A 9,153-nucleotide genomic window follows, 5' to 3' on the forward strand; every position below is an offset into this window, starting at 1 on the left:
TAAATCTTTCAAAAGTCCACCATTTTTAAGTTCTTTCAACTGATTATAAGAAAATTCTATTCTGGTTCCTTTATTGTTTTTCTTATGTTTTTCGAGTTTATTGTATTGTCTATTTGTTAAAAATATCTTATCTTCGCCATTTTTTAGTTGATCTATTTTAAATTGAATACTAACGGGTATTTTCTTCTTAAAAGCGGATTTTATTTTTTCTTTCTGATTTTTGCTGAAATTTACATTCACCTCCATTTATATAGTTAAAATTTCAAGTTCTCTTCGATTCCCATTCCTAGTTTTTCTCTTCAAAAACATTGCTCCAGCTGTTGGAAGCGCAACAAATCTTTCACCTAAACTAGCATCTTTTGATAAAAATCTATCCATTGCTTTATCTTGCAAAATTTTATCTGCTATATGTCTGGAATTTGTGTCTCTATGTTTTGCATAAAAAATATCGTGTTCCATAGCAGCTTGATCTAATTTATTTATACCAGGATCTCCTCTTTTTAGTCTTTTTTTTCGAGTTTTGTGCCAGGCCCCAGATACTGATAAGTTGGTACGTGTAATTCAAAAGGTAAATTGTTGATAAAATCATTCAAAAGTCCGCTACCCTCAATCATAGATGAACTTATTGCCGGCAAAACTCGTTTTAAATATTTAATTCCATCAGGTTTTTCAATCATTTCATCAAGTTTGTTCGAAATAAAATCTTTAATCGCTTTCTTTTCGTTCAAAAAATTGTTGTTTCCAGCCTTTTCTTGAGCATAAATATAATTTATAATTCCATCGAGTTTTGTCAAATCGTCGATATATCTGTACTCAATCTTATTATCATTGTATTTTCTTACACCTGATCCTTCGATTCGTTTTTTCCCAAATTGGTTTAATTAATTTAATATATTTTTTACCTCTACTTGACTTAGGCTTCTTAGTAGATGGATCATTATTTTTGTAAATTGAGTCAGATTCCCATAAAATTTCTGTATACTTTTTCAAATCTTCTTCAGAATATAAATTATCTTTTGGAGCGTCATAGTCTGTTAATAATCTCCATAAACCTTGAGTTCCTTCATATGTTTTTTCATTAATAATGATATCATTATGTTCAAAATTCACGGGCAAATTTCCAATCATAAAACTTTTCTTTTTTTTATCCCAATACAAACCAAATTTATCATCTTTTACTCTAGGAAGGAATTTTTTACCAATTTCACCAATTATTATATCCGTTGTTCCAGGACTTATTGGTTCAACTATGGTAGAGTCTTCAATGATTCGAGGTCTAAATGGTGTTGAAGATGGTAATTTTGGCAATTCAAACTCTTCAGATTCTGGAATTGAAATATCGGCAAATTGTCGTACAACTGGAACCAAATTCATCAAATTTTGATTATCACTTAAAACATTTTCAATTTTGCCCTCAACGGTTTTTATTGCAGAAGTTACAGGTTGATTGATTTTTTGAATAAATTCTTGTTCTTTTTCATCAATTCGAATCTGTTCTTTAAATTCTTTGATTAATTTCTTTTCGATTTGATCAAGTTTTTTCGCTTCTTCAGAAGTTACGTTCACCATTTAATTAGAAAAAATTTTGAAACGTGAACGTGGAACGTATAACGTGAACGTGGAACGTAAAAACGTGAACACGAAACGTAAAACATGAATGTGAAACACGAACGTGAAACACGAACGTGAAACGTAAACACGAACGTGAAACATGAACGTGAAACGTAAACACGAACGTGAAACATGAACGTGAACGTGGAACGTGAACAGATTTACCGTTTTTCTGTTATTTTCATAATGTAAATAAAAATTAAAGATAATATAAAAATAGTTGTAACAAATATTTTATCAAGTAGATTTGTCAGACCACTGAGCAGCATTTATGTTAGAAAATTTATTCAAATATTTTCCATTTTTAGGCTTCAAAGTTAGATTAATAGTTAAAAAACCGTAGTCTTCTTTCCAAATTTTATCACATAATTCATTAAAGTGGTTAAAACTCATATCAGATCCCACATAATTGTTGTAAATCTTTCTCGAATAGTGATCATCTTGTTTAAAAACACACAACATATTCAAATTATTTCTTATAACTTGTTTATCAACCTTTGAAAAGCATTGAGAAAGATAGATACAAGATATGTTTTTGTGACGAGACATTATGAAATATTCTTTAATAACGTCTTGATTTTCTAAAATACAATCATCGGAAAACGATTAAAGAATTTGGTTTACATTCGCTTAAGTGAACTATGTCCTCGGAAGCATTATAAAAATGTGATATTTTTTGTTTAAGTTTTTCTTAATATTTTCAAATCTTTCTTGTAATTTTTTATAGGCGTCTTGTTCTAAAGATTTACTAAAAATATACAAATTGGAATAAGGAATCAACCTATTGTAGATAAAATTCAATAATAAAGTTGTTTTTCCACATCCACTTGAACCAACAATTAACAATCTGATTGGTTGATCTTTCTTACTTTCTTCAAACGTTTGAAGTTTTATCTGATCTTTTTGCTTTAAAAATTTCTCCATTTAAATAGCGAAAATGAAGCTGTTCAAGTTGACTTCAGAAAGCTCTCAATTATTTTTAAACTTGGAACATCCTATACACTTAGAGGAAGAATCAAATTATTTTATCGGTTTAAGCGGTTTTTATTCTGACAATTTTGTAATAAATATTAGTGAAAGTTCTCCTTATTGTATAGGATTTAGTGAGAAGAACATAACAAAATATTATGGTTTAAACAAAGGATATTATACCTTCGATCAAATAAAAAATTCCCTTAAAAATTATCTGAAAACATTCAAACAATCAGATAAATCTTTAAACTTTGACGAAAACAAGTTTGAAATGCAAAAAAATTATCTCTCTAATAAAATTCAAATAAAATCACCAGTAAGAATAATGTTTTCAGCAATTATTGTAGATTTATTAGGGTTTGTTCAAGAAACTATTGAGCCAAATCAGGTATATTTAGGAAATAAAACGCCAAAATTTAGACCGTTTGATGTAATTGAAGTACATTGTAATCTCGTTGAACCTAGTTTTGAAAATCATACCGAACATTTACACAAAGAATCTGAAAATTTTGTACACTTTTTTCCCAAAATGTTGCTTATGGATCAAAAATCAGTGAAAAACCGAATGAAATCGATTATATTCCAATTAGAAAATATATTAAAAGAATTCAAAAAATCGTTCTGACTATTCAAGACTCTGAGGGAAATTTATTAAATAATGAGAGTAAAACAACAATATATTTAAGATTGAAAAAGGAATAAAAATGAGTTGATGACAAAATTCAATATTTTTACTTAAAAAACAAGGGGGTAACGAATCGTTACTACCTTCAAACTTTCAAAAAAGACACCGTTTTTATCAATGAATCTGGACTTTACACTCAAAATAAAAATTACTAGTTAAATTTCTTTTCTATCTAAATGGAGACAGTTGTAGATCTAATAAATAATCAACTCAAATTCAATAATACAGAAATTTTTACGATTGTTGACGAAAATAACGAAATTTGGTTCAAAGCAAAAGATGTTGCAGAAATTTTAGAATATGAAAACACGAGGCAAGCTATCGTAAATAATGTCGATAATGACGATAAAACAACTTTTGAATGTATAAATTACAGGAGTCTATCCCATAGACCCCGAGAAAATATTCAAAAACATACTATTTTCGTTAATGAATCTGGTTTATATTCTTTAATTTTGAGATCTAATAAGCCAGAATCTAAATTGTTTAAAAAGTGGGTTACAAAAGAAGTTTTGCCAAGTATTCGTAAATTTGGTGTATACAAACTTGAAAACAAGATTAAATATTTAGAGGATGAAGTTAAAACACTTGCAAATTAAAGATGAAATAAAAACGGAAATAATCGCAAAACAAAGTGTAAAAATTGACTTAATGAAACCAGACCTTGTTTGTAAAGATTTTGATAAGAAAAAACACCATGTTTTTGTATTAATTAAGAAGAATCACATGTGGGAATATCCTTATTACGTTATCAGAGCTCAAAAGAGAGAAATACCGAAAAGATTGAAAGAACTTGAAATTGATTACCCAGAAATGGAAATTTTATTAAGACATGGAGATCCAAATAGTATAAATCTCTACAACCAAATGAAAGAATCTTTGAATATTTTTATACAACGGAAATCATTTTACTACAAATATGGCAGAATCTCGACTGATTTATAGAATATCTAAATTACACGATGAAAATGTTTCTAAATTTTACTAAAAACTCTCGATTTATTATATTTTGTTTGTAAATGTTTAGCATAACTAGGTAACCATTGTAGAATTATTTTTTCATATTCACAAGGCATTTCGTTTTTATAACTTTCGCTAAAATTTTTTTTAGCACAATCTTTGCAAAAAGCATCTTTTTTATCTTTACTATACTGCCAGTTATTAAATTCAGAAACGTTTTTAATTTCTTTACAAAAGTAACACTTTTTTTCTTCTAAAGTTAATTTGTCCATTTTAACATATAATTCATCATGATCCTTACAATAACAGTCTTTTCTGTTCTTTTCCTTATAAAATTCTTGACACTTTGTACATTTCTTTTGAGATTCCATTTATATAGAAAAAATTATTACACGATGAAAATGTTAAACTCTCGAATTATGATATTTTGTCTGTAAATGTTTTTGAAGATGAGGTAACCATTGAATGATTCGTCCCACACTTGCAAAGAGTCGGTTTCTTTTGACTTTTTTGAATAATTCTTTTAGCACAATCTTTACAATGTGCATGTTTTTTATTTTTTACTATAATGCCAATCGTAAAATTTGGAAATATCCTTAATTTCTTTACAAACGCAACATTTTTTTCTCTTCTAACGTTAATTTTTCTATTTTATCGTATAATTCTCTGTTATATTTACTACGACAATCCTTACAATAATAGTATAATCCATCTTTTCTAGTCTTATCTTGAGAAAACTTTGTCAAATCTTTAAATTCTTGACACTTTATACATTTCTTTTGAGCCTCCATTTATATACAAAAAATTATAGCTTTGACTTTCTCAATTCATATTCGTAAAAACTTCCACTTATTTCTTCATTATTTAAATCTTTTATACTATAAGTTACAGGATCTGTGTTATTAATTTGATAAATCACAAAGATTTCTCTTGACCAATTGTTCTTATATTTGTTCGAAAATGTTGTTTTTTTACTAACAATTCTTACATGTTCATTGACTTTAAATTTAGTTTTCGTGTGAATTTCAGGTGGAACATACTTGAAAACTGTCTCTAATAACTCCTTTTCTGCATCTTTATCTACGACTTTGGGCTTCATTTTGATTGTGCTGTGAACTGTATCGTTATAATTGTTTACGATTTTTTGAAGAATATCGATCCATTTAAAGTTTTTATTAATCTCAAAAATTACTTTCATCCTTTCGTTTTGAGTTCTGTTATATCTCTCTACAATACTTGATTTCTCTTCGTTTTCAGTATGATAAATCTTAATGTTATATTTCCTCAAAACATCGTTAAATTCTTTATTTTTAAACTCTAAACCCTTATCTGTATGAAGAAGATTCGGAGGTTTATGCCCGATCCTTATGGCATCTTTTACTATATCTTCGAAAGCTTTTGAAACATCCTTGCCGTTTTTTCTTTTGATAGCTCTTGACCAAGCATATTTTGAGAAAGTATCAATAACATTTAACATATACTTAAATCCATCATTTTGATCTGAATAGTTAGACATTATAACTAAATCTGCTGCCCATAAATCGTCAATTCCTAAAGTTATAATTTTTCTCTTTTTAAACTTTTTTCGTACTGGTGCATGAATTTCTCTAGCTTCAATCTCGATTTCTTCCTTATTCTTAGATTCTTTCTTTACTTGTTTTTCATAAGGATTCTTTATAAATTTACTCTTATTTGTCTTACATTTTGAACATTTTGCTGCAATTCTATACAATCCGTTTTGAGTTTGAACAATCTTAGAATCTATATTTTTCGTTTTCTTTTTACACTTGTGACAGTGAATTAAATCATCTTCCATTTATATATCAAAGTTTCCAACTTTGTTTAACTCTTCTAAAATATCTGTTTTAATTTCGCCTTTATATCCATACGGTACTGTATCGATCTTATTTTCTAGGACAATTCTCTTATCATCTTTAGCGTTCAGTGCCAGCTTGTTTATGGTAACTGTGTACAACTCATGTTTGTAGCTTTTGATTACTGTCATCTCTCTAAATTCTTCTTTATCTTCGAACAAACATTTCTTCAAGTTTTCGATATTTATTGTTTTATTTACAACGCTTCTCTTAATCCCTTCGCATCTTACTGGATTTTTGTCTAGATATTTGTACGAGTACATTTTCGATCTCAATCCACAAAATTCTTCTAAAACTTCGCTATTTAACTCATCTTTAAATTTCCCTATTACCTTCTTATTTTTAGTAGTGAAACATTCGTGATCTTTTGGATAATCACTTGTATCAAAGTCATCTATATTTTCTTTAATAATTTTAAAAGGATTCTCGTTTCAATTCTAGGAAATAACTGTCTGTATCCATGTAACACAGATTCAAATCTGGGTCAAACTTCTTTAATTTATCGTAATAAAACTCATACATTAACAATTTTGATAGGTCAAGAACTGAAAATCCTATGTAGATCGGTTTGTTAAATTTAACCTTTTGTTTGAACATGTGACTCGCTATACAGTTGTCGTCAAAGATATTAAAGCATTTGAAATTTGTTTTCTTAGCTTGTTTCATTGAAAATTCTTCATTTCCTAGTTTGATATCACATCTATTTCGCACATTTTCCATACTTTTTTTCCAAAAACTGAGTTGTTCATAAGCTTGTAAAAATCTTTCTCAAAATCACTTGTAGCTTTGGTTCTCATGTTTGTGTTAAAATCAATGTACTTTTTCATAAAAGGCTTCTGATCAAATGCAATAACTCTATTCACATGTTTCAAAATCATACCTTGTTCCAGATAGAATTTCAAATTTCTTGAATGAACAACGTATTCAGTTTTATCCAGTAAAGTTGTGCAAAGTTTGTTTTTATAATGTTCGGGAGCAAGAGGTAAATCCTTGTGATGTTCATATAAATTTGTTGGATATCCTAGATCAACTTCGAGAATATAGCCATAATCTTCGTCGCCAGTGAGTTCCAAAATTGTTTCTTGCCACTCTTCTTTTGTATATGTTTTTAGGATTCATCCACTTGATATCACTAAACGGCAGTTTTTGCATAAGACCATAACCATAAAGGTTGTTTGCATCGGACATAAAGTAAATAGTTTTCGGGCTTTGTCTTATCGAAATCTTTCAAATATTTGTTATTTGCTTTAACATATCGTTTAATACATTGAGAAATACCTCCACGAATACCTTTTTCAATCATTAAATACATATTATAATCACTAATCAATTGTAACTCTATTTTCGTTAATTTTAACATAGCGTCCCATGCGAGACTTGGAGCTGTTAGATAATGTGCTGGATCAAGTTTGTAACAATTTAGACAAATGTTTTCTGATGTTTTCGAATATATCAGCGAGCAATAAAACATCTTGGATATTGTACAAATCAGAGTAATTTCCAAGATTTTTCTCTTTTAATTTGTTCCAAACGCTCAAGTAGTGTTGATAATCTTTCTCAGATATGCTCTCGTCTCTCAAAAGTGAATAGAAATCTTGAATTTTCAGCTCTTCTGTGTAATCAAGTTTTTCAATACTATCGATAAATTCGTAAGGGAAATATACCTTTTCCAGATAGAATTTTAAAGATTTCTTCTTCCGTCATTTGGTTGTCTTTCTAGAATTGCGTTCAATATTCGTCCCATCTTGTATAAAATGATTTGTATGTTTGAAGTCTTCTTTCTTTAGATTTTTAGCTAACTTTTCAATAGACGATGCCATGAATCTGAACGTATCTACGAACGAAAACTTGATGAATTTTCTAGGCTTATCATTGTCAAACTCATAGCCATATCCAGAATTTACAGAATAATTTATATATTTTTCATCTGTGTTTGCGATCAAATCAACATTTCCATATTGTTTAGCCATCTCTTTTATGTACAAATGAGTATCGTAATTTGACATATTATGACAGAAAACTGGAATATTTTGTGGAAATTTCAAATTCAGATTACAACATGAATGAGCTGCGCCTCGAAATTTACCTGTTAAATGACCAATGATCTCTTACTTTATTATAACTCTTATCTTTCCAACTATCAGGAGTAAAACCATACTGAATTGACTCAACATCATAAGCAGACCATTCGCAAATATGACAAACGTTTACATTTTGGTATGAAATTTCTTCTTCTTCAGTCAATTTCATAGGTTTTTTGTTCTTAGAATTATATTTTGTAGCTATGTATTTTGATATTTTATTGAGCTCTTCAAACAATTTTGCAGGAACATTTGGCAAATCTTCTTCATTTTTGGCTCGATAACATATAGGTTTATACATGCGATTGGTTACATTCGATACTAAATATAGAGTAAAACCGTAAGGAATATGCTTCTGAATCTTGGTTGTAGTCGATCTTTGCGGATTGTTCTTGCATGTCGGAATTTTTTCTAATATGCTCTCAAAATCCATATAAAATAACGTACGGATGGCTAAACTTCTTTTGATAATTAGTAAATTTAGTTGTTTGACCTGGAAATGGCATAATAGGTTTGCATACTTCATGTTGCTTGCAAATTTCTAAATGATCTGTTAAATCTCCAGATTTGTAGAAATGGCTTAAACATCTTCTACAAAGAAATTTTCTTTCCTTATGCTTGGATAACTGAGAACTCACGAGTTTATTTAAATCGGTTATCAAAACTATAATGAGATTTGTCCTTCTTGTTTAACATACAATAAATCGATTTCTAACTCGGCATCATATTTTTCAGAAATTTGTAACGGAACAATGTTGAGTTTTTCGTCATAAGTATAGACATTGATAGACATTTTAGGATACTTATACTTGGAATTGTAACTTCGTTTTTCAAATGATTGTATATCTTTTAAGGAAATTGGATACTCGAAACCTGAAAATATCTCGTCATTTACAAATTTTTCATATTGTTTTGCTCTGTCAGCATTCTTTTCGGGTTTTCCAATAGCACATCGGATAGAATAAACAAA

The sequence above is a fragment of the Homalodisca vitripennis genome, unplaced genomic scaffold (assembly GCF_021130785.1).
Source record: "Homalodisca vitripennis isolate AUS2020 unplaced genomic scaffold, UT_GWSS_2.1 ScUCBcl_1707;HRSCAF=5669, whole genome shotgun sequence".
NCBI classification, from domain to species: Eukaryota; Metazoa; Arthropoda; class Insecta; order Hemiptera; family Cicadellidae; genus Homalodisca; species Homalodisca vitripennis.